This window comes from Cornus florida, unplaced genomic scaffold, assembly GCF_030987335.1.
Source record: "Cornus florida cultivar Cherokee Brave unplaced genomic scaffold, ASM3098733v1 CherokeeBrave_3.0.0_Hap2_Chr09, whole genome shotgun sequence".
NCBI lineage: Eukaryota > Viridiplantae > Streptophyta > Magnoliopsida > Cornales > Cornaceae > Cornus > Cornus florida.
In genome coordinates this window covers 2,450,972-2,475,266 of record NW_026775579.1, presented here as the reverse complement: position 1 = coordinate 2,475,266, position 24,295 = coordinate 2,450,972, and positions in this window count along the sequence as shown.

Below are 24,295 nucleotides of genomic sequence, written 5' to 3'. Positions count from 1 at the left end.
TAAAAAGGGTGAGAGAATAGGAGAGAGGTCTTAGGGCATAGGAATCACCACTAAGCTCTTCCTCTAAACAACTAGCCTTTGACAATTTAGGGGAATTCAATGTTGTAACCATATGTGTGCTACCAATTGAAACAATGAGCATGGATGACAAAACAAGTGTGAATTGTCTACCTAACCATATATGTGTAGCACAACTCATCAAGTTAAGACATTATCCATTTAATAAACCCACAATTGTAGCACACATCAATCTAGAGAAATGAACATCTTGTAACAATAAGCATGGAGTATCAAATACAAGCATGGATTGTCTACCTATCTAGGAATTTAAAGGCAATTACACTACAATTACACTAAGACAAATAAATTAAACTAATAAAACTAATGGTGTAGAACAATCCATTAAGCATAAGCATAACACATCAAATCAATCACAAGTGTATCCAATAAGCACTATGTATGACCATCACTAGATTCACAATTTAACCACACATAGACATGCATCAAATTTATAGAATCTAATGTAGAGATATAACCATCCATTTCATCACACAAGACATGTAAATAAATTGGAAGATTAATTGGAAGAATTAAACCATAGAATCACAAGATTTATTTAATCACAAGGTTAATACATTATTTACAACAAAAATTCCAAATATGTCAAAGAACTAGAGTTTAGAGTACAAGCCCAGTGCTTCTCCTAGCCACAAGAGGATGATCTAGCCACTCATGGATGTGATCTTGCAACCCTGAAGGACTATCTTCATGGTTGAATTCATCTTCTTTCTCTTGGTCTTCTTGGTAGAAACCCTAGAGATAGAGAATTTCCCCAAAGTGTGTCTAATCTCCTCCTAATCTCTTACCAAAGGTGTCCAGCTAACCAACCTCTTTACCAAAAATGGTTAATTCCCTTATATAGGTAGCTCAAATGACACCCCAAATGGTCAGACCTCGTGCATTAGAACCTCCAAATGATTGCATCAGGAGCACACCTTCAATTGGGCTTGAATTCTGTTTTGCATGATTTTTGAGGCAGTTTGATCGATCACAATGTTGCTTCGATCGATCGAAGACAATGTTGCTTCGATCGATCGAAGCATGGCGATGCATTTATTTGGTTAAGGACAAGGACTGAGAAATTTATGAGTAAAAGGACAAAAGTAACTATGAGGATAAGATCAAAAGGTTTGATCGATCGAAGAAAGGTTGTGTAATGTTACCAATTTTCCCTATTTTCTAATTGCTGGAATTTATTTGATTTTTCTGAATTATTTTAATCCTTGCTTCATTTTACGTGCCATGCGGGCCCTGGGGGGGTGTTTTGGTCATTTTTTGAGCCGAGGGTTTTAGATGTGTATTTTTAATCATTTTAAGTCAATTAGAAGCGACGGTATCATTTTTAGAATTTTTCAGAAGTCGGGACGATTTCCGAACTCGGGAACTTCTTCCGGTTTTGTCATTTTAAATGAGGGGCATTATAGTCATTTCATATGCATATGTATATATATTTGGGTAGCTATATATATATATTTATATAGGGAGATATTTATGGGGCAAATGAGGCAATGTATGATTTGATGGAGGTCAAGATGGTAACTATGCACAAAATTAGAAATCAACCATTTTGTGACAAGTGGCACACTGGCCATGGATCCAAAAAACAAAACAAGCCCACCACTCATTTCTTCCTCTCATTTTCGGCAGCCACATTCTCTCTCTAACCATTATCTTTTTCTCTCTATATCTATCTATATACATGTTTGCCTTCCATAGAAAAAGCTTGAATTTGGAAGGCTTTAAGTGGGAGTTTGATAAAGCCGTAGAGGGAAAGTAGAAGAGCTTGGAGAGGGCTACATTTTGACACCTATATTGCAAGGTGTTTGGGGATTTCAAATTTGGGGCTTGCTAAGGCCTTGTTTTTGTTGCTATCTTGAGGTAGAGGAAGTTTAAAGTATAAATTCCTATGATTTTAGTGAATTCTGTATATTTTCTTACATGAATCTCTTGATATTGTGAAGCATGCTTAGTTGTAAATTTTTGGTTGTGATGTTAAGCATGAGATAGTTTTGATCTAATTACTTGAGTTGAGAATATGATGGTTTTTCCTGTATTTGAGGCAAGCATGCTATTTTCTATGAGAAAATGTGAAAGTGTGATTTATGTGATCAATTTTTATGTTTGGATGTTTGATATGATAACTATGATGTAAATTATGACTTGTGTATTGATGAATGGTTGTATGACATGCATATTCTTCCCATAGGGGTGAGTTGAGAGGATGAAGGTTGATGTGGGAAAAAAGGTTAGAAGATGAGGTGATGGTTAGAAAGGTTTTAGTGAGGTTGGGTTGGAAAGGAAGAATGGGACATTTGCATTTCATGTTTAACGGTATGGTTTGTGAATTTGTGAAATTCATGTATGATTGATATGCCTCATAATTCCATGATCCCTTTTCTTTGATTCCCTTTCTTTGGTAGTGGCTCACGGGATTTTTAGGAATGTACTTTAGGCTTTCTCTACTGAGCTGTTGAGCTCACCCTATCATTATTAACATTTTTCAGGAATTTGGAGATGAGCCGGTGAATGACATGAATCCGTGGGCATTGATGTAGTTAGGAATTCATTTCATTTTAATTGTATTAAAGTTATGAAATTTTGGCCTTCGAGGCTTCATTCTTTATATTTGATTCCTTTAGAAATTGTATAAAATGGAATTTGTATAAATCGAATTTTAAATAATGTATTGGACTCGTATTGAGTTTAATTATGTTTTTACACTGTTAATTGCATGATTTGGGATAGTTTTGGACTATAGGTAAGGTCACCAAGGGACCAAAGGGGTGCCCATAGGCACAAGTGTACTTTTTAAGCTTTTTGGGTTAATTTTAAGGTTCTGGCCATCTTGAACCGGTTCAGCTCCATTGAATTGGTTTAAGGGGTGCATTTAGTTCACATATAGGAATACTGCCCATCTTGAATCGGTTCAAGATTCTTAAACCAGTTCAAGACCTCCAGTACCCACTTTTGCCTTGTCAGTTTGCTAGCTTTGATCACCTGACTTTGGACGGTCATAACTTCTTCGTTCCGAACCCAAATAGGGTCATTCTTGAGTCCATTTTCAAGGATTTTGAGTTAAATTGTCAATGAGACCAACCTCATCCTCAAATTCCATTCATGTTGAGAGTTATGGTTGTTTTAGTGGAATAGTGTCAGAATTTGCCTTGAACAGGTAAAGGCGCTTTGCGAATTCATGTCCGGTGACTGTAGAACCTTACCGAGCATCATGGAATGAATAGAATAGTTATTTTAAACCTTATTTGACTAGTTTAGGGATGGATTATCCTTTTATATTGTAAAAAGACCATTTTACCCCTGGTATGTCCTCGGGTTCAGGTAAGGACCCGGTTAGTGATCTGGACCCCCGGTTTGGGTCGTTACAAATTTGGTATCAGAGCTTTAGGTTCAAAAACCTAAGGATAACGGGTAGGGTTGACCTAGAGGAGTTAGAATTGGGTTTGATTGTGTTGCGTACTTATGTGCTTAGTTCTTGTTTAATTAAAAACATGATTTGTTGTTATGTGGATTATGAAGTGATGATTACATTTCAACATGCTAGATGACAATGTATTAATTGTTATTTAAATTTATTTTTTAGCAAATGTGAAAGCATGCTTATTTATTAAATGTTTATGTGTAGTTGATTATATGATTAAGTTGCCAAATACATACTTGATTTGTTACATGTTAAATTGTTAATTGTTTACCATTGATAAAAGCATGTTTAGTTGACTACGTTCTTAATTGTTAAGTGTTTAGTATTATTAAAAGCATATTATATAAGTTCTTATTACAAGTAATTGAGCATGAGTTATGTAAAGCATATAGTATAGGATGTGACAACTTTTAAATGAGTATGTTAGCTATGGGACGTGGTTGTATGATTAGGTTCATGTGTGGTGGTTCATCCACTAAGGAGTGGATGTATGCATGACTTGGTGGTTTCGTTGTTGACGGGTTTAATTGTTCGGGACAATGTTGCGTGTTAGGCTACGAAGGGTTCTAACCCACATATGTGAGGGGCCTATTCATTTCTACGTTTGTAAATGTTTATTTCTTATCGAATGAATCGTGTGAGCACCGTAGCTCATGGGTTGAGCTACTTCATGTATCCTTGTCTTGATCGTTTAGTTGCTTTTGTAGCACCGTGCTTAAAGACTACGTAAAATGATGGTTCCAGATGAAGTTGGGGAGTGAGCAGGTGAAAAGCCATCCCAACCAGATGGGGTTTCACTGGGACAGGGCTGAGTCAGAGAGGTGGATGATAATCTGCAAGTACTGGAGGATGATGTTCTATTAGCAAGGGCTGTAGCCTCAGCCTTTCAGAATTTAGCGACTACTACAGCTCCTCAAGTGGTACCACGACTGGCTGTTCAGCCACAGGAGACAGAGATGGGGCGGAACCTTAGGTACCTGCTCCAGTTTAACAAACTCATGAAGGTAGCATTTGAGCGAGGTCCAGACCCGTTGGTAGCGGACGATTGGTCAAATGAAGTTAAAAATCATTTCAGGGCAATAGCAGTGCCCGATGATCGGTTGAAGATCACTTTAGCCACGTATAAGTTTCTTGGCAAAGCGGCAGCGTTGTGGAAGACCATGACTAGCGCGCATGATATTAACAGTATGAGTTGGGATGTATTCAAGGGTCTTTTCTTTGATAAGTATTTCCCGCAGACCAAGAGACAGGAATTGAGGACGCAGTTCGACAGGCTTGAACAGGGTGACATGTCAATGACAGAGTATGAGAACAAGTTCACTTTTCTTTCACGTTTCGCTAAGGATGTGTTAGGGAACGAGGAGGAGAAGATATGGCAATTTGTGTACGGCCTAAATCGTTCTATTAGACTAGGGGTGACACTTTTGGGATTAAAGTATTATTCGGAAGCGGTTACGAGAGCACTGATGGCAAAATGAGAAGCCAAAGATTGGCAAGAAATGAGTGGTATTATGGGTTCTCAGGGACGAGGTATAAGTGTGGGTACTTCTTCCAGGAGCCAGGATAGAAAGAGGTACAGAGGTGTTTCGTTGTTTTCTCAGGAGTAGTGAACAGCAGGTCCTACTCCTATTGTTGGTGCTTTTTCAGGGTCTTCTAGGACGAGTGTGGTGTGTTATCACTGTAGACAGCCACGACACCGTAAGACGGAGTGTCCTCTTGATAGACCTAGTTTCCTAGTTTATTTTCGATGTGGTCAGCCGGGCCACATGACGAGGGATTGTCTACAGAAGAAATAAGACATTATTGTGATTAATTTTTGTGTAATGGGGGATACCTGTGATATTCGACAGTTGTTTGTGCATAGTTGTGCTGGATGTAACGGGGGCTACTTGTGAGTTTTGTAACAGGGGTTACCTGTGACTGTGTTATAATGGGGGATACCTGTGAGTCGTGTTGGTTGTAACGGGGGACACCTGTGAGTCGACTTATGTTGTAATGGGGGATACCTGTGAGTCGTGTCGGTTGTAACTGGGGACACCTATGAGTCGGCTTGTGTTGTAACGGGGGATACCTGTTAGTCGTGTCGTGTTGTAACGGGGGCTACTTGTGAGTCATGTCGTGTTGTAATGGGGGACACTTGTGAGTCGTGTTGCATAGTTGTCTGTGAGTTGTGTTGCATAGTTGTCTGTGGGTTATGTTGCACAGTTGTCTGTGAATCGTGTTGTATAGTTATCTGGGAGTCATATCATATTGTTATATATACGTCTTGACATATTGTTGTCAGTGCATCGTGTCGTGTTGTAACGAGGGCTACCTGTGAGTCATGTCGTGTCGTAACGGGGGATACCTATGAGTCTAGTATAGTAACACGGGTTACCTGTGACTGTGTAGCGGGGGATACCCGCGAGTTCCGTAGTGGGGTATACCTGCGAGATTGGGTGTGACAGGAGATACCTGTACACAGTTATTCTAGTAACAAGGGCTACCAGTGAGTTTGGACAGGTACCTGTGCACTCTGTGCAGTGTCGGGTTCATCTGTACCAGGATGGTGGACATATCCCGTAGTGTGGTTCTGGACTGGGTGATGTTGATGATGCTTAGTGTGAGCCCTTAAGGCAGGATATAGATTGAGAAGTTTTGTATGGGTTTCATGTTGTAATGATGTACCAGTTGTGACCATTAGGTATTAAAGCAATGATGTGTTTGTAAGACTGTATATTCTAAACTGTTTTATTGGATAATGATGTGTATTTCATAAGCAGTTGAGCTCCTATGTATTGGCTTTGTTAATAAATTGGTGACAGAAGGGTTTTTAGCAATGCTACTCTAAAGGTTTTTGATGTAGTTATTGGCACTACGTAGTTGTTTATTTGAAAAGAAGGTCTAGATTACTGCTTGTAAGGTTTTTTTTGGGTAGGATAGGACACAATGTCCTAAGATTAGTTGTCTAGCCCCTGGCATTTCTGGAAGGGGGCACTGTTCTTGAGGATCCCAAAGACGGCGTGGGCCAGATCTAACCCACATGATGAAGAATGGGCCAAGCAAATGACATAGGCCCAAACCAAGTCGTCATGAGGCAAGCCCAATGTCGAAGAGTAAGGATAAGGGCCTAGATGATGAATGGGTCAATGGATGCAAAAGCCTCAATGATGGGCCTGATGGAGGAAGTTAGTTAGGGATCTTTTAGAACATTGTAAACAATTTATAAATAGGGAAAAAATGAAGAAAAAAGGGAATGGAAATTCTTGAAATGTAATGAAACTCTGTCAATTTAGGGAGAGAAAATTTCTTGCATCTTCAATGGCGCCATTTGTGGGAATCGATGAGAATTCATTGATGATTCATTCAGATTGATTTGATCTAGTGGTATAGCGCTTGAACACGAAGCCTAATCATTGAAGGCAGAATTAAGATCGGTGAAATTGTGATCGGAGAAATTGGCGTTCGATCTACGCAGTTCTGATTTGTGCTTGTTTTGGAGAGTTGTGCGGTCCAGAGTCGCTGAAATTGCTGAATTTGGCAAGTTCGTCGCCGGAGCAATTCAGATCTAGATAATCCCGATCATAATTCAGCTACACTAGAATCCAGATCTAGAGCGTCAGCATTGGCAAAACTCAGATCTGATCAGAAATTTGTGGTTGATGACTTTGCTACGATCCGGAATGATGATTGGAGAAGAGAGTTCGAATCCGGTGGAGAATAACTAGCAGATGAAGCTTGATGAACTGATGAACATGATTGAGGCACTGAGAAAAGAAGATGCAGAGTTGAGAGCTGGAATGGAACGTCGAGACGTTCCGGTTGTGCCGCGACCGCCTCCTATAGGTGAAAGAGGCGTGCGACCTGATGACGCACATCAAGGTGAGCAAGAAGGAGATAACCACGTCAATCTCTATCGCGAGGAGGTTAGGATGGAAAATTTACTACCGAACGCTCGTCGAGCTGAGGATCGAGAAGGATCTATACATCTCGATCCTCATCGTGAGCATATAAGGCGGGATGAAAATACAGCTCTTAATCCGCATCAGGAAAGGCACAATTGCGAACAGGATATGGAGTTTGATTGTCACAGATTAACTCGCCGTGGTTTACTCAGGAAAGGTCGTTCGATCCACCTTATCGGCCTTCAATGGCCACATATGATTATAGGAGTTCAGAAGGAAGATCTACAGATCAAAAAGTTATCATAAGGTTTGAAAGAGAGAATGAGGCCCTCCGTTCGGCAGCAAGGACGGTTGATTCCCCGTTCACTGACGAGATAGTGAATGCTTCGAGCCCGAGGAAGTTTTCCATGCCTGTTTTCATTCTGTTCGATGGAACAACCGATCCGATTGATCATGTCTATCACATTCAGCTGAAAATGGCACTGAACACAGGGAAGGATCCTTTGATGTTCTAATGTTTTCCTACAAGCTTAGCTGGACTAGCGCTCAACTGGTTTAAGAACCTGCCGAGGGGCTCAGTGGACAGCTTCCGTAGCTTATGATCGGTTCATAAGCCAATACTATGGGAATAAGAGCCCGGCAAAAGATATCTCTAGCTTGTTCACCATGAAACAGCATGATGATGAGCGTCTCCAAGCCTTTCTTACCAGGTTTAACCTTACCAAGAGCATGGTGATAAAGTGTCATCCTTCCATAGTAGCTCAGGCGTTCAAGTTAGCTATGACCCGGGGGACACCATTCCATACCAGTCTGGTGGTAAACACGCCGAAGACAATGGACAAGCTGAATAGGAGAGCTGATGGTTTCGTACGCCTGGAAGAGGAAGAAGCAGCTAATGCTAGGAAGACATCTATCATCTCCACGAAAGAGAAGTCCAAAGCGAAAATATGGCAGAAGCAAGTTCCTATGCAACGTCAGCCTTCCTGGAAGGCAGAGAAGACGCTTAGGGAGGATGACCTGATTACTCCACTCAAAGTTACACTGCCAAGATTATATCAAGAGAACAAAGATAAGTTTTGCCCTCCCTTGCCAATTAGACAACCTCTTGAGCAGCGGGATCAATCCAAACATTGTGCTTTTCATAGTGATTTTGGTCATCAGACTAATGAATGCAGGAACTTAAAGAGACAAGTGGAGATGCTGATCGCTAGGGGAGAGTTTGCAGGGTACATTCAAGGACCGGCCCAAGAGCAGAATCGACCAATTGAGCAAGTCAAAAGAAATCAAAAGCCGAATCACCATAACACTTAGCCCGTTTGGATTATAAATGCCACTCATGATCGACCTGAACTAACCGAAGAGTTCGAAGAGTTAACCCGAACACGTCTTCGACAAGCACAAATGAAGAAACGAATAGGCAGTGTCAACACTCTGCACCAACAAAGCTCAACAACGCCGATAAGGTTTGATAAGATAGACTTGATGCGAGTTCAGATTCCTTATGAGGACCCTCTGGTTGTCAGTTTGACAGTGGCCGAGTGTTTAGTACGAAGAGTGCTAATTGATCAGGGGAGTAGTGCAAATATCATGCCAAAGGTTACCTTTGATCGCCTAGAAATCGATCTAAAGGAGTTGAAGTCTACTGGAAACCCACTGTTGGGGTTTGATGGCAAACGGGTAGAATCGATCGGCATAGTGGAGTTGATGGTACTCGCAGCTGAAAGATAACTTATTGAAAGTTTCGTAGTGGTGGAGATCCATCCCTCCTATAATCTGCTGATGGGGAGGGGATGGATCCATAGGGTAAAAGGAGTCCCATCGACCCTACATCAGGTGATGCGATGTATAAGTCCAGATGGGAGCAAGGTGATAGATATCCATGGAGATCAGGTCGCAGCAAAAGAGTGTTACTTGGTGACTCTGAAAACTGCAGGGAAGGGAAAAGCCTTTGCCCGATCTGCTGATAAGCAATAACAATTACAGAAGCCTCCCCTCAGCATGAACGGAGAGGAGGATCTTCAGTAGCTGACTAAGGAACCACTGGTTGAAGTTCAAATTGATCATTTAAGCCCAGATCGGACCACGAAGGTAGGTTCTAGGCTTTCTGAGGAAGAAAAAGGTCAATTGGTTGATTTCCTCTCCCAGAATGCTGATGTATTTGCTTGGAGCCATCTCGACATGCAAGGGATCGACCCATCAGTCTCTTGCCATTCTCTTAATGTAGATCCAAACGTTAGGCTAGTAAGGCAGAAGCAGAGAAGGTTCGCCCCGGAGCGCAACCAGATCATTGCAGATGAAATTAATCGATTGCTGGAGGCTGGGTTCACTAGAGAAGTATAATACCCAGACTGGTTGTCGAATATGGTTGTAGTGCAAAAGAAGAATGGAAAATGGAGAGTTTGCATTGATTTCACTAATCTGAACAAAGCCTGCCCGAAGGATAGTTTTCCACTTCCAAAGATTGATCAAATGGTGGATGCAACAACCGGGTATGAGCGACTGACCTTTCTGGATGCCTATTCAGGCTACAATCAAATCCCAATGGTCCAGACGATGAGGAAAAGACATCTTTTGTCACCTGAACGAGGGATCTATTGTTACAAGGTTATGCCGTTCGGACTGCAGAATGCCGGAGCCACGTACCAGAGGTTAGTTAGCAAGATTTTTAAGGATCAAATGGGCAAGACAGTAGAGGCTTACATTGACGACATAGTGGTCAAAAGGAAACAGAAGGATCATCACTTAAAACATTTACAGGAGGTGTTCGGCATGCTGAAAAAGTATAGAATGAGGCTGAATCCAACTAAATGCTCGTTTGGCGTGGGATCTATGCAATTCCTTAGCCACGTGGTCAACAAGAGAGGAATTAAGGTTAGTCCAGCCCAAGCGGAAGTGTTGCTAAAAAATGCTGAACCAAGAACTGTCAAAGAGATCCAAGCTCTCACCAGACGCATAGCGGCATTGAGTCATTTTATTTCTAAATTATCCGACCGATGCAAGCCATTCTTCAATACAATCAGGGGTCATGGAAAATAGTCCTGGGGGGATGAGCAAAGGCAAGCGCTGATCAAGTTAAAAGAATATATGCAGAACCCACCAGTCCTGAACGCCCCAATGCCAGGCGAAAAGCTTTTCCTGTACCTCGGAGTTTCTAACATTGTGACCAGTGAAGTGCTGATACGATGTGCTGAGGGTAAGCAATTCCCAGTTTTCTATGTCAGCAAAATGTTGACTGAGCCATAGAGAAGATATTCGAATGCCGAACGAGTAATCCTATCTTTGGTAAACGCAAAAAGAAAGCTCAGGCATTACTTTGAGTCTCATCCTATAGTCGTTCTGACCACATTTCCTATAAGGGTGATCTTGCATAAGCCCGATCTATCCAGACGAATGACGAAGTGGGCAATAGAGCTTAGTTCTTTCGACATAGCTTATGAACCCCGAACAGCTATTAAGGGGCAAGCTGTGGCTGATTTCTTACTGGAATGTGATGCAGATGAGCCGGATGAATGCTTTGAAGAATCATCATGGAAGCTCTTCGTCTATGGCTCTTCAAATCAGATGGGGCTGGCATCGGAATCAAGTTACAAACACTAGAAGACACTACACTGAGCCAAGCGATCAGGCTTGAGTTCAAAGTAACCAATAATGAAGTAGAGTATAAAGCGCTGCTGGCTGGCTTAAGGTTGGCTAAGGAGCTAAGGGTTAAAAATTTAGTTGCCTTTAGTGATTCGCAGTTAATAATTTGGCAAGTGACTGGAGAGTATGGTACAAAGGATGAGATAATGGAGGCACACTGTTCTGCCGTTATGAAGGAAATTAGAAGCTTCGATCAGATTAGGTTTATTCAGTTGCTGAGGGAGCATAATGAAGATGCAGATCGGTTGGCTTACAGTGCGTCAAGTTCAGGTAAAACACTAGCATGGGTAATTCCAATTGGGGTACTATGCCAGCCATCTATCCTTGAGGAACCATCCAGTTCGGATCCCTGGCAGGTGAACTTTATACCATACGAACCGAGCTGGATAAATCCAATTATTACGTATATGCGGGATGGTGTTTTGCCCGAACAAGGGGATGAGGCAGGAAGGATCAGATCGAATGCCGTAAAGTATGCCATAGTGCACAACCAACTTTACAGAATGTCTTATTTAGGACCATACTTAAAATGTGTAACCCCTGCCGAAGCTCAGCAGATACTGCGGACTATTCATGAAGGGGTTTGTGGCAATCATTCAGAAGGAAGGTCTCTAGCACACAAGGCGATGACACAGGGTTACTTTTGGCCAAACATGGCATGAGACGCAGAAGAATTTTTGCGAAGGTGCGATAAGTGTCAAAGGTTCGGACAACTGATTCACCAACCACCAAAAGATTTGAACGTAATGGCCAAACCATGGCCTTTCGTGCAATGGGGGATGGATGTGGTTGGCCCATTACCGACTACCAGATCATAAAACAAGTACATTCTGCTTGCAACAGACTACTTTACCAAATGGGTGGAGGCAGAACCGTACCCAGTGTGACTCAGACTCATGTGAGACGCTTCATTTGGAATAATATCATTTGTCGGTTTGGTGTGCCGAGGGCGATCGTCATGGATAATGGAACTAACTTTGATAGTAAGCAGGTGAGGGAGTTGCTAAACGAATATGGAATTAATCAAAAGTTAGCAGCGGTCAGCCACCCACAAGCGAATGGTCAAGCTGAAATCACAAACAGAACGATCTTTGCTTATATAAAGAATAAGCTTGAAGAAGAGAAAGGGAAATGGTTGGATGAACTCCCGAACATCCTGTGGGTGTATAGAACGACTCCAAGTCGACCGACCGGGGAAAGCCCATTCGCCATGGCATATGGTACTGAGGCAGTAATACTGGTAGAACACCAAGTTCCTACCATTCGGAGTTTAGCGTGGAATTAGGAGCAGAATGATCATATGCTGAAATTCAACCTTAACTTGCTTAAAGAGAATAGGAATGCTGCGGCAATAAGGCTCGCGTTATATCAACAAACGCTCATGAACAGTCACAACAGAAAGGTGAGGCATTGGGGTTTTGCACCTGGTGATTTGGTTCTGAAAAGAAAAGTCAGAATTATTAAGAAAATGGTGTCACTTTGGGAAGAGCCATATAGAGTTGCAGAGGTTATCGGAAAGGGGGCATATGTCTTAGAAACCATGGCTGGAAGGTTGGTAAACAAGCTTTGGAATGCCACTTCTTTAAAAAGGTATTATCAATGAAAATTGAGTTTCAGTTTAACTAATGTCTACCTTCAGATGTATACTTGCAAGAGAGCAAAAAAAATTTTAAAAAAAATTTATAAAAAAAAAGGAAGGGGTATCGTCTTCCTTTAAGCAAGGTGACTCAGTATGAGCAAAGCCGAGTGGCAAGTGGCATTCTAGCCGAGCGCCAGGCACTTAAGCATAGTAAGTGGCAACTGGCACCACGAGTCGAACGCCAAACACTTGCTTAAAAAATAATGAAAAAAGCCAAGTGGCAAGTGGCATTCTAGCCGAGCACCAGACACTTAAGCATAGTAAGTGGCAACTGGCACTACGAGCCGAACGCCAAACACTGGCCAAAAATAATAAAGAGCCAAGTGGCAAGTGGCATTTTAGCCGAGCGTTAGGCACTTAAGCATAGTAAGTGGCAACTGGCACTACGAGCCGAACGTCAAACACTTGCCAAAAATAATAAAGAGCCAAGTAGCAAGTGGCATTCTAGCCGAGCGCCAGGCACTTAAGCATAGTAAGTGGCAATTGGCACTACGAGCCAAACGCCAAACACTTGCTAAAAATAATAAAGAGCCAAGTGGCAAGTGGCATTCTAGCCAAGCGCCAGACACTTAAGCATTATAAGTGGCAACTGGCACCACGAGCCGAATGCCAAACACTTGCTAAAAAATAATAATAATAAAAGAGCTTACCGAGCACCAGGCATTTACTAAAAGTAATAAAAAAAGACAAATGGTTGGTGTTATGAGCCAAAGGCCATACAACTTGTGTTAAACAAAAATTATTATTAAGTACTACTAAAAGATGCAGGGATTCAGATCAAATGTAGTCAAAAAGTATCTTTTCATTCATTATAAGCTGAGAGAGTACAAAGATATACATAAGCCGGGTATAATCAAGCTCTATCTGTTTCTTCGTTCACCTGCTCGCCCTCGGCAGCCTCCTCAGAACGGTTAGTATTCCCCTCCCCATCATTGGTAATGGCATCCCTGTAAGGGGGGAGTCAAGCTGAATCACCTCTTCAGTCTGCTGAGTTCCACCTTCAGCAGTAATCACAAGTGAAGCTACAGTAGAGAGAGGAGGTATGTCTAAAGGTTGAACAGGAGGAGGAACAGAGATAACTCCAGATGAGGCAATCCCATCACATTCTTTAAAAATGTGTTCTGTAGAAATGGGGTCTGGATCGGCATAAACTCCTTGTCAACATCATCTGGGCTTGTGCCTGAAACTATCTGACCCTCAGCTGGAAAGCGATCGTTGAAGCCTTCTCGATATCCTTCCACATACCCGAGGGCCCAAGCGCGGGAGAAACAGCTATGCAGAGCCATCATCCCTCCATGGACTCTGCCGATGACACCGAGCAAGGCATTACCCTCATCCAGGGCCCTCTTTTCAAATGCCATACGCTCTACTTGTTCATCATGAAGCAGGCGCTGAAGATTGTCTCGTTCGGCTTTTAGCGCTTCATGCTCGATCTGCCAGACACTCTTCTCGATCAGAAGGGCGTCTTTTTCATCCTAAAGGCAGTCTGTTTCTTTCTTTAGACTATCTCTTTCTTTCTCAGCCTTTTCCAGATGCACCATGAGTTCAGCATTTTTGGTGCAAATGATCTTATTTTCTTTGTGACCCACCTCAACGTCTTTGGCGAACTTTCGTACCTTAGAATTGGCAGCCTCGACATGCTTTTGCATGGCAATCATGCCAAAGAGAGTCTGTAAAATAATACATGAGTACTAATTAAGTCGAACGTATATCTGGAGGAATTACAATGAAAAGACATTTCAAATGGAACAAAGAGAAGGGAGAGGAATTACCTCCATGGCTGCAAGAGGAAAACGGATGAAGACCTCTTTTTGGGACAGAGATTTGGTGACTTCAATGTCTTTAGGAGACCACATGTTCTTGTAATAGGCCATGGCTGTCTGACCTTCCTGAACATGTTTTCGCTCGGCTTCACAACCAAACCGTCAGCTCGAACCAATTTTGGGGTCCACGGAACCTCACCCCAAGAGGAGCCAGCTACAGTGCCGGACCTGGAAGGAGCAGTTGGCCTAACCTGAGGTGGGATAGGCAAACCTAGCCTGAAGGTACGAATCCTCCTTATCAGAGGAACATTGTCAGGGCTGCCTTCGCTTTCAGGCTGAGGTCTTTTTCCCCGTTCTTTATCTTGGACGGATGCAACGGGGGCAGTGGTACTCTGAGCTTAAGGGACGGAGTTCTGGATAACAGGCATAACGGTGACGACCGAACGAACAGTCACCACATTTGGGGTAGTGCTGGATGTGGTGGCAGATGAAGATATCAAAGTTGGAGAAGAAGAAGCTACAGGAGCAGTATTGATCCTGGGAGGATCCTTCCTCCTGCTAAAGGATGGAATCTGAAGCTGGCTCATTGTGCTGCCGAGGAGGGATATGTCACTTAAGTTCTCGGATGTGAGGAGTTCCGCACAGGAAGGGATGTCATTCAGAATGTACTCCTTCAGATAATTGGTCCTATCCCTACAAATGTTATAACTAAGTTCATTATCCTATGGGATATCCAAAGAATTACAAAGAAACGAACAGAATTGAGGGATGCAAATTTCACAAGGGCAGTATGCCTTATGGGTTTTGTATTTTTTATACGAAGACACGAAGCATTCGCCGAAGGCTGTAGGGATAGGATAGTCCTTGGCAACCGGAGCAAACCAAGCACCCCGAACGCCAACAATACCCTTTTTCCACCCCTTTTCAGAATTAATCTTGTCTGTACAGATGGATTTCTTTTCAAGGGGGTAAAGATGGTAATATGCATCCTCCAGCCTGATTTTGCTAACCTTGTAGCAAAGGAGAAGATCAATCAAGTCAAGATCTAGGCCTCTGTTACGATTCAGAAGTAGCAGAACAGACAGAACCCTAAGAAAATTGGGGTTGACTTGAAGAGGAGAAAGTTTCAACCTATTGAACACGTAGCAAAAGAAAGGGTGGAGAGGGAATCTAATAATATTGAGGTGATGAAGGGAAAACAAGACTTCACCAGGAAGAAGACCGGCACCGGTTCTAACATTAACATCTTTGGGACATTATCTAAGGTGAATGTTGGAAGGGAAATGGAGCTTCATACGCAGTATATCCAAATCTATAGGCATGACACTGACTGTTATGATCTTTAGGAGAATGTGCAAATACTTTAAGAAGAATAAACAAAACTAACCTTGAAAAGATGAAGATCAGCGAGGGATATTGCAAAAGGATTGAGAGAGAAGAACCTTTCACTGGATTCGCCAGAGAATATTTGGATTGACTAGAAAAATCCGAGTTGCCTTGAGAGGATGAACTAAAATCGATTGACAGTGATTTGTGGGGGGTACGATAAGGGAAGATGTGGATATGGAGAGTGGTTTATAAAGGGGAAGTGGTCCCATTAACCGAGACGTCAGGGAGTTAAGAAGATTCAAATATTAAAGACATTAATTCCAAGGCCGACCGCTCGATGCCCCACGTGATCGTCTCAAGCCATCGAATCATCATTAGCTGTCAAAGTCATCATTAGATCTATTGATAATCACACCCTAATTAATAAGGGATTATGGGGGCAGATGAGGATCCCAAAAATGGCGTAGGCCGGATCTAACCCACATGATGAAGAATGGGTCAGACAAATGACATAGGCCCAAACCAAGTCATTATGAGGCAAGCCCAATGCCGAAGAGTAAGGATAAGGGCCTAGATGATGAATGGGTCGATGGATGCAAAAGCCTCAATGATGGGCCTGATGGAGGAAGTTAGTTAGGGATCTTCTAGAACATTATAAAGAATCTATAAATAGGGAAAAAAATGAAGAAAAAAGGGAATGGAAATTCTTGAAGTGTAATGAAACTCTGTCAATTTAGGGAGAGAGACTTTCTTGCATCTTCAGTTCTTTTTTGCATATGGATGTTAAGTGTACAAGTTGTTTCGTCTCTGCTTAGTTCCTTTTCCTTGGCATAACTTATGCAAGGTATTAATATGTGTGTGTTCTGTTCTGTTGTGGTAGAAGGACTTGATCTTCCTTCTTTTCGTGTTGGTCCTAGTAAGGACATTGTTGCTTGTAAGTTCGTATCTCTATATAGGAAGTTGTGCGTGTTAGCGAATGGAAGGACTTTATTGAGTTCCCTTTTTTTTTTGGGGATCCAGAGTGAGGATTTGATCTTGATCATTCGACTTACCTGCACGGTAGGAGGTGAAGTTTTTGGGTTTGAAGGATTCGTTCTGAGAGGTCGTGACTGATGCGATGTGAGGCTTGACTTGTTTACTGGTGTGTACATTTTCTTAGGGTCTTAGAGTTAACAGTCGTATCTAGTAGTTGTTACGTGACTCATGTGTAGGGAATGGTTGGACCGTGCGTTGTGAATCGTGTGTCTAGAGTTAGGCGTAGGGATTGGTGTGTGTATACTTGAGGATTAGACTTGAAGACAAGAACGATGTTGATGTTGAGGTCGGATCGACGATGGGAATGGCCTGGCCAACCATTTCTCTGAGTCAGTCCTTCCTTAACATAATGTCGGGTCAAAGGTCAATGATCATTGCTTTTATTGTACTTAGTAACAGTCGGAATATGGTGTTGTGTGTGATACCCCTCGACTCCGAGACATGGGTTGATCAGGCCCAAGCCCAAACCCGAGGGAATACCAAACAATTAATATTTAAATGAACACAGAATACAAAAGAATTTAATAAATAAATAATAAAGCTGAAAGAATTCTAAATATAAAATCCTCAAAAGTTATAGATTAATATAATCCAAACTTCCCAAAACCTTCAATACGTACAACTCGGGAATCCATCTAGTGGACCCCTAATAAAATCCCAATATAAAGTAAAGTACATAAATAAAATCCACTACATCATTAGAAGAGTGAATGACCGTCTCTGCTCAGCCCGAATAAGCTCTAAGATTGGAACCATCCGATACTTAAAAAAATGATAGTGGGTCAAATAAGTTTTATTCTAACTACAATCCAAACAGAGATCCGATATGTAGATATATCCTAGATATCTCAACAATATCTATCTAGTCCATACATATATATATCCACACTAAGGGACTCTCACTAGACTACAAAGGGGGTCTCAACCTGAATAGAAGACAACATGCAAAACGCACCAGAGGTGGGCATGAGTACCTAGACCTAACAGGGTACACCTCAACCATCATAGCCAGCTATGCATCCTAATGTATATACGCTCCCTAACCATCGATTCTGAGACTCAAGCTCAAATCATGGTACCATAGTCATATATTTAAAATCCATCCAAAACCAGAATATGTCATTCAATTGCTCATTGATCTGATATAAGTAACAACTAATCCAGTTAGTCACTCAACTTATTCAGTTGATCTGACTTAAACACAAATAATAAATAATCCAGTTAGTCACTCAACTTACTCAGTTAATCTAACTTAAATATAAGTAGGACTTAATTTCATAATCCATTCTCTTATTCCAGAGTAGATAGGACTTAGCATTTTGAGCTAAACCATCCCTAGTATGCCACCATCCCATACCGGTGCATACAATCCATAACATCCATGTAATTCACATAACATAATTTAATGGTTCGTCAATTAACATCCAGAATAACATCCATGTAATTGACAATTTAAATAATTTAATTTAAACTTCAATTAATCCACAAAATAGTCCAATAATTGACAAAGTAGTAATCAATAAAGCGTCAATTAAAATCTAAGGAATGATATAATATAACTCAGATAACCAACTGAGCATATTATATTCAATTATACATGGGTATAATTATACAAATCCAATTGACTTTCTTGAACAACAAGAAGTAAGTAAATATTCCACATCCACTGACAACATGCAAATAAATAATTAAATTTCATGATGTCCAGTAATATTAGCATATTAGCATATTAGCATATACTAACTGTTTTAGGATTTTAACAAGTTGATTTAAATAATTTAAAACCCCCTTTTAAAACCCAAAATTCCATTTCAGCCTCTAAAGTTCCAAAAACCACCAAAAATACACTTACTGGTGTATTTAAACAAGAGAGCCGGCTCTCTCACTTAGGGAGCTGGCTCCCTCGTTTAGGGAGCCGGCTCTCTCTCCCACAGAGAGCCGTAAACTGATTCAGTTGTCTCCTTCGCCTCCGACTACGTTGCAGAACCCTCTGTAATGTCTAATACAGTTCCTAGGGTTCAATTTATGTCCCAAAATTACTCAGAAAACATCTAAACTCCAGTATGCATCATTAACAGAAATTTAGAACACATATTTGAAATAATTGACACGAAAAACAGATTAAATTTACAACACATATATAGATTAATTTTGATTTAATAAGCATACAAGATTAATTTAATGTCCGATTAAAATCCTAGAGATCATCTAGACATGCACAAGACACAGGTCAAAGGGAGAGAGTAAAAATAAAACTTGCTTTGGAGATTTCAGTTTTGAAACCTTAATGTGGTCTTCCTAAATTTTTCGATGACTGCCGTTCACTGTCAACCTCTTACTGCTCTAGTTTAAATTGACAAGCAATACCTTCCCTCCTCCTTGGTCCGTCCTTTAATCTACAACCAAACCCTACTGGTTCTCTCTATTCTCTCAAACCTCACTGCTCTTTCTCTCTGCCTCCATTGTTACGGGAATAGGGTTTTAAACCCTTGGTAGACTACTAATGATGTATTTATAGGCCAACTTAGGGTAACTTAATTCTAATTACACTTAGGAAATGAAAAGAAAAGAAAACACAAGTCGGCTAAACCGTGAAGAATATAAAACCCTAGAATTATATAATACATTTAATTTATATTTAAACTAAGCCCACCTAAGCATAAATGTAAATAAAACAAATAAATCAAATAATTAATTAAATAAAATAATTAACCAATTAATTCAATTAAATAAACAATTAAACAACTAATTCAATTAAATAAAATAATTAAACAATTAATTCAAATAAATAAAAACAATTAAACAAATCAGCAAATAAGTAAATAATCAAATAAAACTGCAGTAAAATAATTAATTAAATACCGAGACTATTCTTTTAAAAGTAGGGGTATTATATGTGCGTTGCATACGTGTGGTAGTACGATTCTGTTTTAGAATAAGACTCGCTTGGGATTGATGGTATTCTTTGTACGTGTTCAGGTGACTTGTTGTGGGTGGTGGTGTACTCGGTACGGGACTACGTGTCCAAGGAATTTTAGTTGTTGGATCAGTTGATCCTTGAGCTGTTAATGGGTTGTTTTCCCGAGTACCTGATGGTACATTTGACAAGTTGGAATGGTTCTCTCGATTACAGTCGTGGGTGTTCAGCTATGATGTAGTTATTGAAGGCAGTAGTTATCAGAGATGGTTTTAAGAGTTTCTTTGGGATCGCGGGATAAGCTCGCGTATTGGTTCGTTGAGCGGTTTAGCGCGGATTGAATGAGGCGCTGCTGGTTGGACTTACCGTGTGTGGAATTCAACAGTTCCCTGGTGGTACAATTTTATGAATCAGGTTGGTTTTGACCAGGGTTAAGTGTTTCCCTTGATCTCACATGTAGAAGTGGATGGTTAAGTGTCGTGGTGACTTGAATTGAATGATTCTTTTCGTAATGCGTGTTTTCGTGTGGGTTGACCGAAGTTGTTGTTTACGGATTTAGTATCGACTAGTGGTATGTTCTGGTTAGAAGGATGGCAAGCCTAAATGGTTCTCAGTGGTCAGGACTCAATGAAGTCATGGAGTTGGTTGGGGGCTTGTGCCTCGTGTGCTTGGTATGTGGCGGTAGAGAATTTTGTTCGGCATAGGATGTGCCCTTATGCCCAGTTAGTGTTGTGAGGGAAGGGTTATGTGTGGCTATGGTACTGTTCAGTCATTGTTGCATTTGGTCACAAACATAGGGTTGCGAGTGATATGGGACGTAGGATTCTTCGTGTTGGGATTTTGAGGTATAGCGTGTTGCGTAGGGTACTCGGAGACTTACTCCATTTTTGTATCCTTTCGTCTTTCTCTTATGAGGTGGGTTGATTTCGGGGATGAAATCTTTTAAAGTTGGGGAGATTTTAATGTTACCGATTTTCCCTATTTTCTAATTTCTGGAATTTATTTGATTTTTTTGAATTATTTTAATCCCCACCTCGTTTTGCATGCCATGCGGGCCCCGATGGGCGTTTTAGTCATTTTTTGAGCCAAGGGTTTTAGAAGTGTATTTTTAATCATTTTAAGTCAATTAGAAGCGACAGTATCATTTTTAGAATTTTTCAGAAGTCGGGACGATTTCCAGACTCAAGAATGTCTCCCGGTTTTGTCATTTTAAGTGAGGGGCATTATAGTCATTTCATATGCATATGTATATATATTTGGGTAGCTATATATATATTTATATAGGGAGATATTTATGGGGCAAATGAGGCAATGTATGATTTGAAGGAGGTCAAGATAGTAACTATGCACAAAATTAGACATCAACCATTTTGTGACAAGTGGCACACTAATCGCCATGGATCCACAAAACAAAACAAGCCCACCACTCTCTTCTTCCTCTCATTTTCGACAGCCACATTCTCTCTCTAACCCTTATCATTTTCTCTCTATATCTATCTATATACACGTTTGCCTTCCATAGAAAAAGCTTGAATTTGGAGGGCTTTAAGTGGGAGTTTGATGAAACCGTAGAGGGAAAGTAGAAGAGCTTGGAGAGGGCTACATTTTGACACCTATATTGCAAGGGTATATGGGTATTTCGAATTTGGGGCTTGCTAAGGCCATGTTTTTGTTGCTATCTTGAGGTAAGGGAAGTTTAAAGTATAAATTCCTATGATTTTAGTGAGTTCTATGTATTTTCTTATATGAATTTATTGATATTGTGAAGCATGCTTAGTTGTAAATTTTTGGTTGTGATGTTAAGCATGAGATAGTTTTGATATAATTACTTGAGTTGAGAATATGATGGTTTTTCCTGTATTTGAGCCAAGCATGTTATTTTTCTATGAGAAAATGTGAAAGTGTGATTTATGTGATCAATTTTTATGTTTGGATGTTTGATATGATAACTATGATGTAAATTATGACTTGTGTATTGATGAATGGTTGTATAACATGCATATTCTTGGCATGGGGGTAAGTTGAGAGGATGAAGGTTGATGTGGGAAAGAAGGTTAGAAGATGAGGTGATGGTTAGAAAGGTTTTAGTGAGGTTGGGTTGGAAAGGAAGAATGGGACGTTTGCATTTCATGTTTAATGGTATGGTTTGTGAAATTCGTGTATGATTGATATGCCTTATAATTCCATGATCCCTTTTCTTTGATTCCCTTTCTTTGGTTGTGGATCACGGGATTTTTAGGAATATTCTTTAGGCTTTCTCTACTGAGCTATTGAGCTTACCCTATCATTATTAACATTTTTCAGGAATTCGGAGATGAGCTGGTGAATGATATGCATCCGTGGGCATTGATGTAGTTAGGAATTCATTTCATTTTGATTGTATTAAAGTAATGAAATTTTGGCCATCGAGGCCTCATTCGTTGTATTTGATTCCTTTAGAAATTGTATAAAATGGAATTTGTATAATTCGAGTTTTAAACAATGTATTGGACTCGTATTGAGTTTAATTATGTTTTTACACTGTTAATTGCATGATGTGGGACAGGTTTGGACTATACGTAAGGTCACCAAGGGACCAAAGGGGTGCCTATAGGCACAAGTGTACTTTTTAAGCTTTTTGGGTTGATTTTAAGGTTCTGGCCATCTTGAATCGGTTCAGCCCCATTGAACTGGTTTAAGGGGTACATTTAGTTCACATATAGGAATACTGCCCATCTTGAACAGGTTTAAGATTCTTGAACCGGTTCAAGACCCCAGTACCCACTTTTGCCTTGTCAGTTTGTCAACTTTGATCACCTGACTTTGGACGGTTGTAACATCTTCGTTCTGAACCCAAATAGAGTCATTCTTAAGTTCATTTTCAAGGATTTTGAGTTAGCTTTCCAATGAGACCAACCTCATCTTCAAATTCCATTCATGCTGAGAGTTATAGTTGTTTTAGTGGAATAATGTCAGAATTTGCCTTGAACCGATAAGGGCACTTTTGGGAATTCATGTCCGGTGACTGTAGAACCTCACCGAGCATCGTGGAATGACTAGAATAGTTGTTTTAAACCTTGATTGACTAGTTTAGGGATGGATTATCCTTTCATATTATAAAAAGACCATTTTACCCCTGGTATGTCCTCGAGTTCGGGTAAGGACCCGGTTAGCGATCCAGACCCCCGGTTTAGGTCGTTATAGGTTAGATCGATCGAAGAGGAAATTGTTTTGAGGATAAGAACAAAAGCTCAATCCATCATGGCAGGTTTGGAATGATTACAGTGTGATCGATCACGACAAGGTTTAATCAATCGAACAAAGACCATTTTAATCTTTTTGCTTCCATTTTGCTCCATCTTTCCATTAGACTTTGGATTGCCTTCTCTAATGCTCTAATTTAGCTGATTTAGCTCATTTTGGGATTAAGCACTTAAAAAAGGGAAAAACGTAAAATAAGACTAAAGTGGGAAAATAAGATAGAATAAGGTCCTGATATACTCAAGATCAAGGGTTTAAATGTGCACTTTTCAGTGCTTATCAGTTATGTACAACTTTATGATGTTTTTATTGCATGCAACAAAAGCATCTAAGTTCCATCACATCGAACATCCACAAAGTTTCATTTAGAGGTTAGAACAAATAAAATCATCATGAATCTATGGTGATGTGTGCAGAACTATCTAACTATTGGTTCATTCTACCTTTTACACATGTTTATTATTTATAGTGGCAATAATTGTGGTAGCAATTATTTAAGAGCTCCAAATAAGTTACCTCTTAAAAACGTAGATTAATATCACTGAAGAACAACTACAATCAAAGATGTCAACAACTGTGGTAACAAACTTCATGGTTAGGGGCTTGCGAGTCAAAATTTAGTGGCTACAATCTTATACCGATATTCCTACCACCCTTGCTGCACAAATACTTCTATAACTTTGTCAAACATTTACTATTACCACTATAGAAGGAGCTACCAGTAAAAGTTGCCTTATTCAAATCACTTACTCTTTCTGGATGCAAGATATGTGTAATATTGTTCTATTGTTAACATATTACTGCATGAAGATAAATTTTAGAGTTAATATCTACCGAACATAGAGAAACAATGGCGTAAAGCCCAAGGACTAGACGGCGGTTGTTTTGTTCTCAGTGGTGGGTGTTGGAGTGGTATTGGTGTCAATGGTAGTGGTTAAGGGTGGTGGTGCCAATGGAGTTTAGGTTTCAAATTTTGTGGTTCAAATATGAGGAGGTTAAGTTTGTCCCTTAAAATGCTTTGAGAATGTCAAAATAGTAAATTCATAATTGTTAGAAATAGATAGAATGAGAGAATACAATGTATTGCATTACTCTATTGAATGAAAATAAACAACCACATATGGGGTTTATATAAGTGGGGATGGAAGGTAGGTGAGTGAGTGTTGCCTATGTAAGTCTATATATGGAAATAGAGGGTAGGTGAGCCAACGGTTATATAAGGTGAAAACCCTAACCCTAATAATCTAACAAGAAGAAATAAATTACAATATATCAGTCAACCATCCTAATTATAACAATTAATTACTAAATCAATTTAGGAGAATTTACATAAATACATTAGGAAATACAATT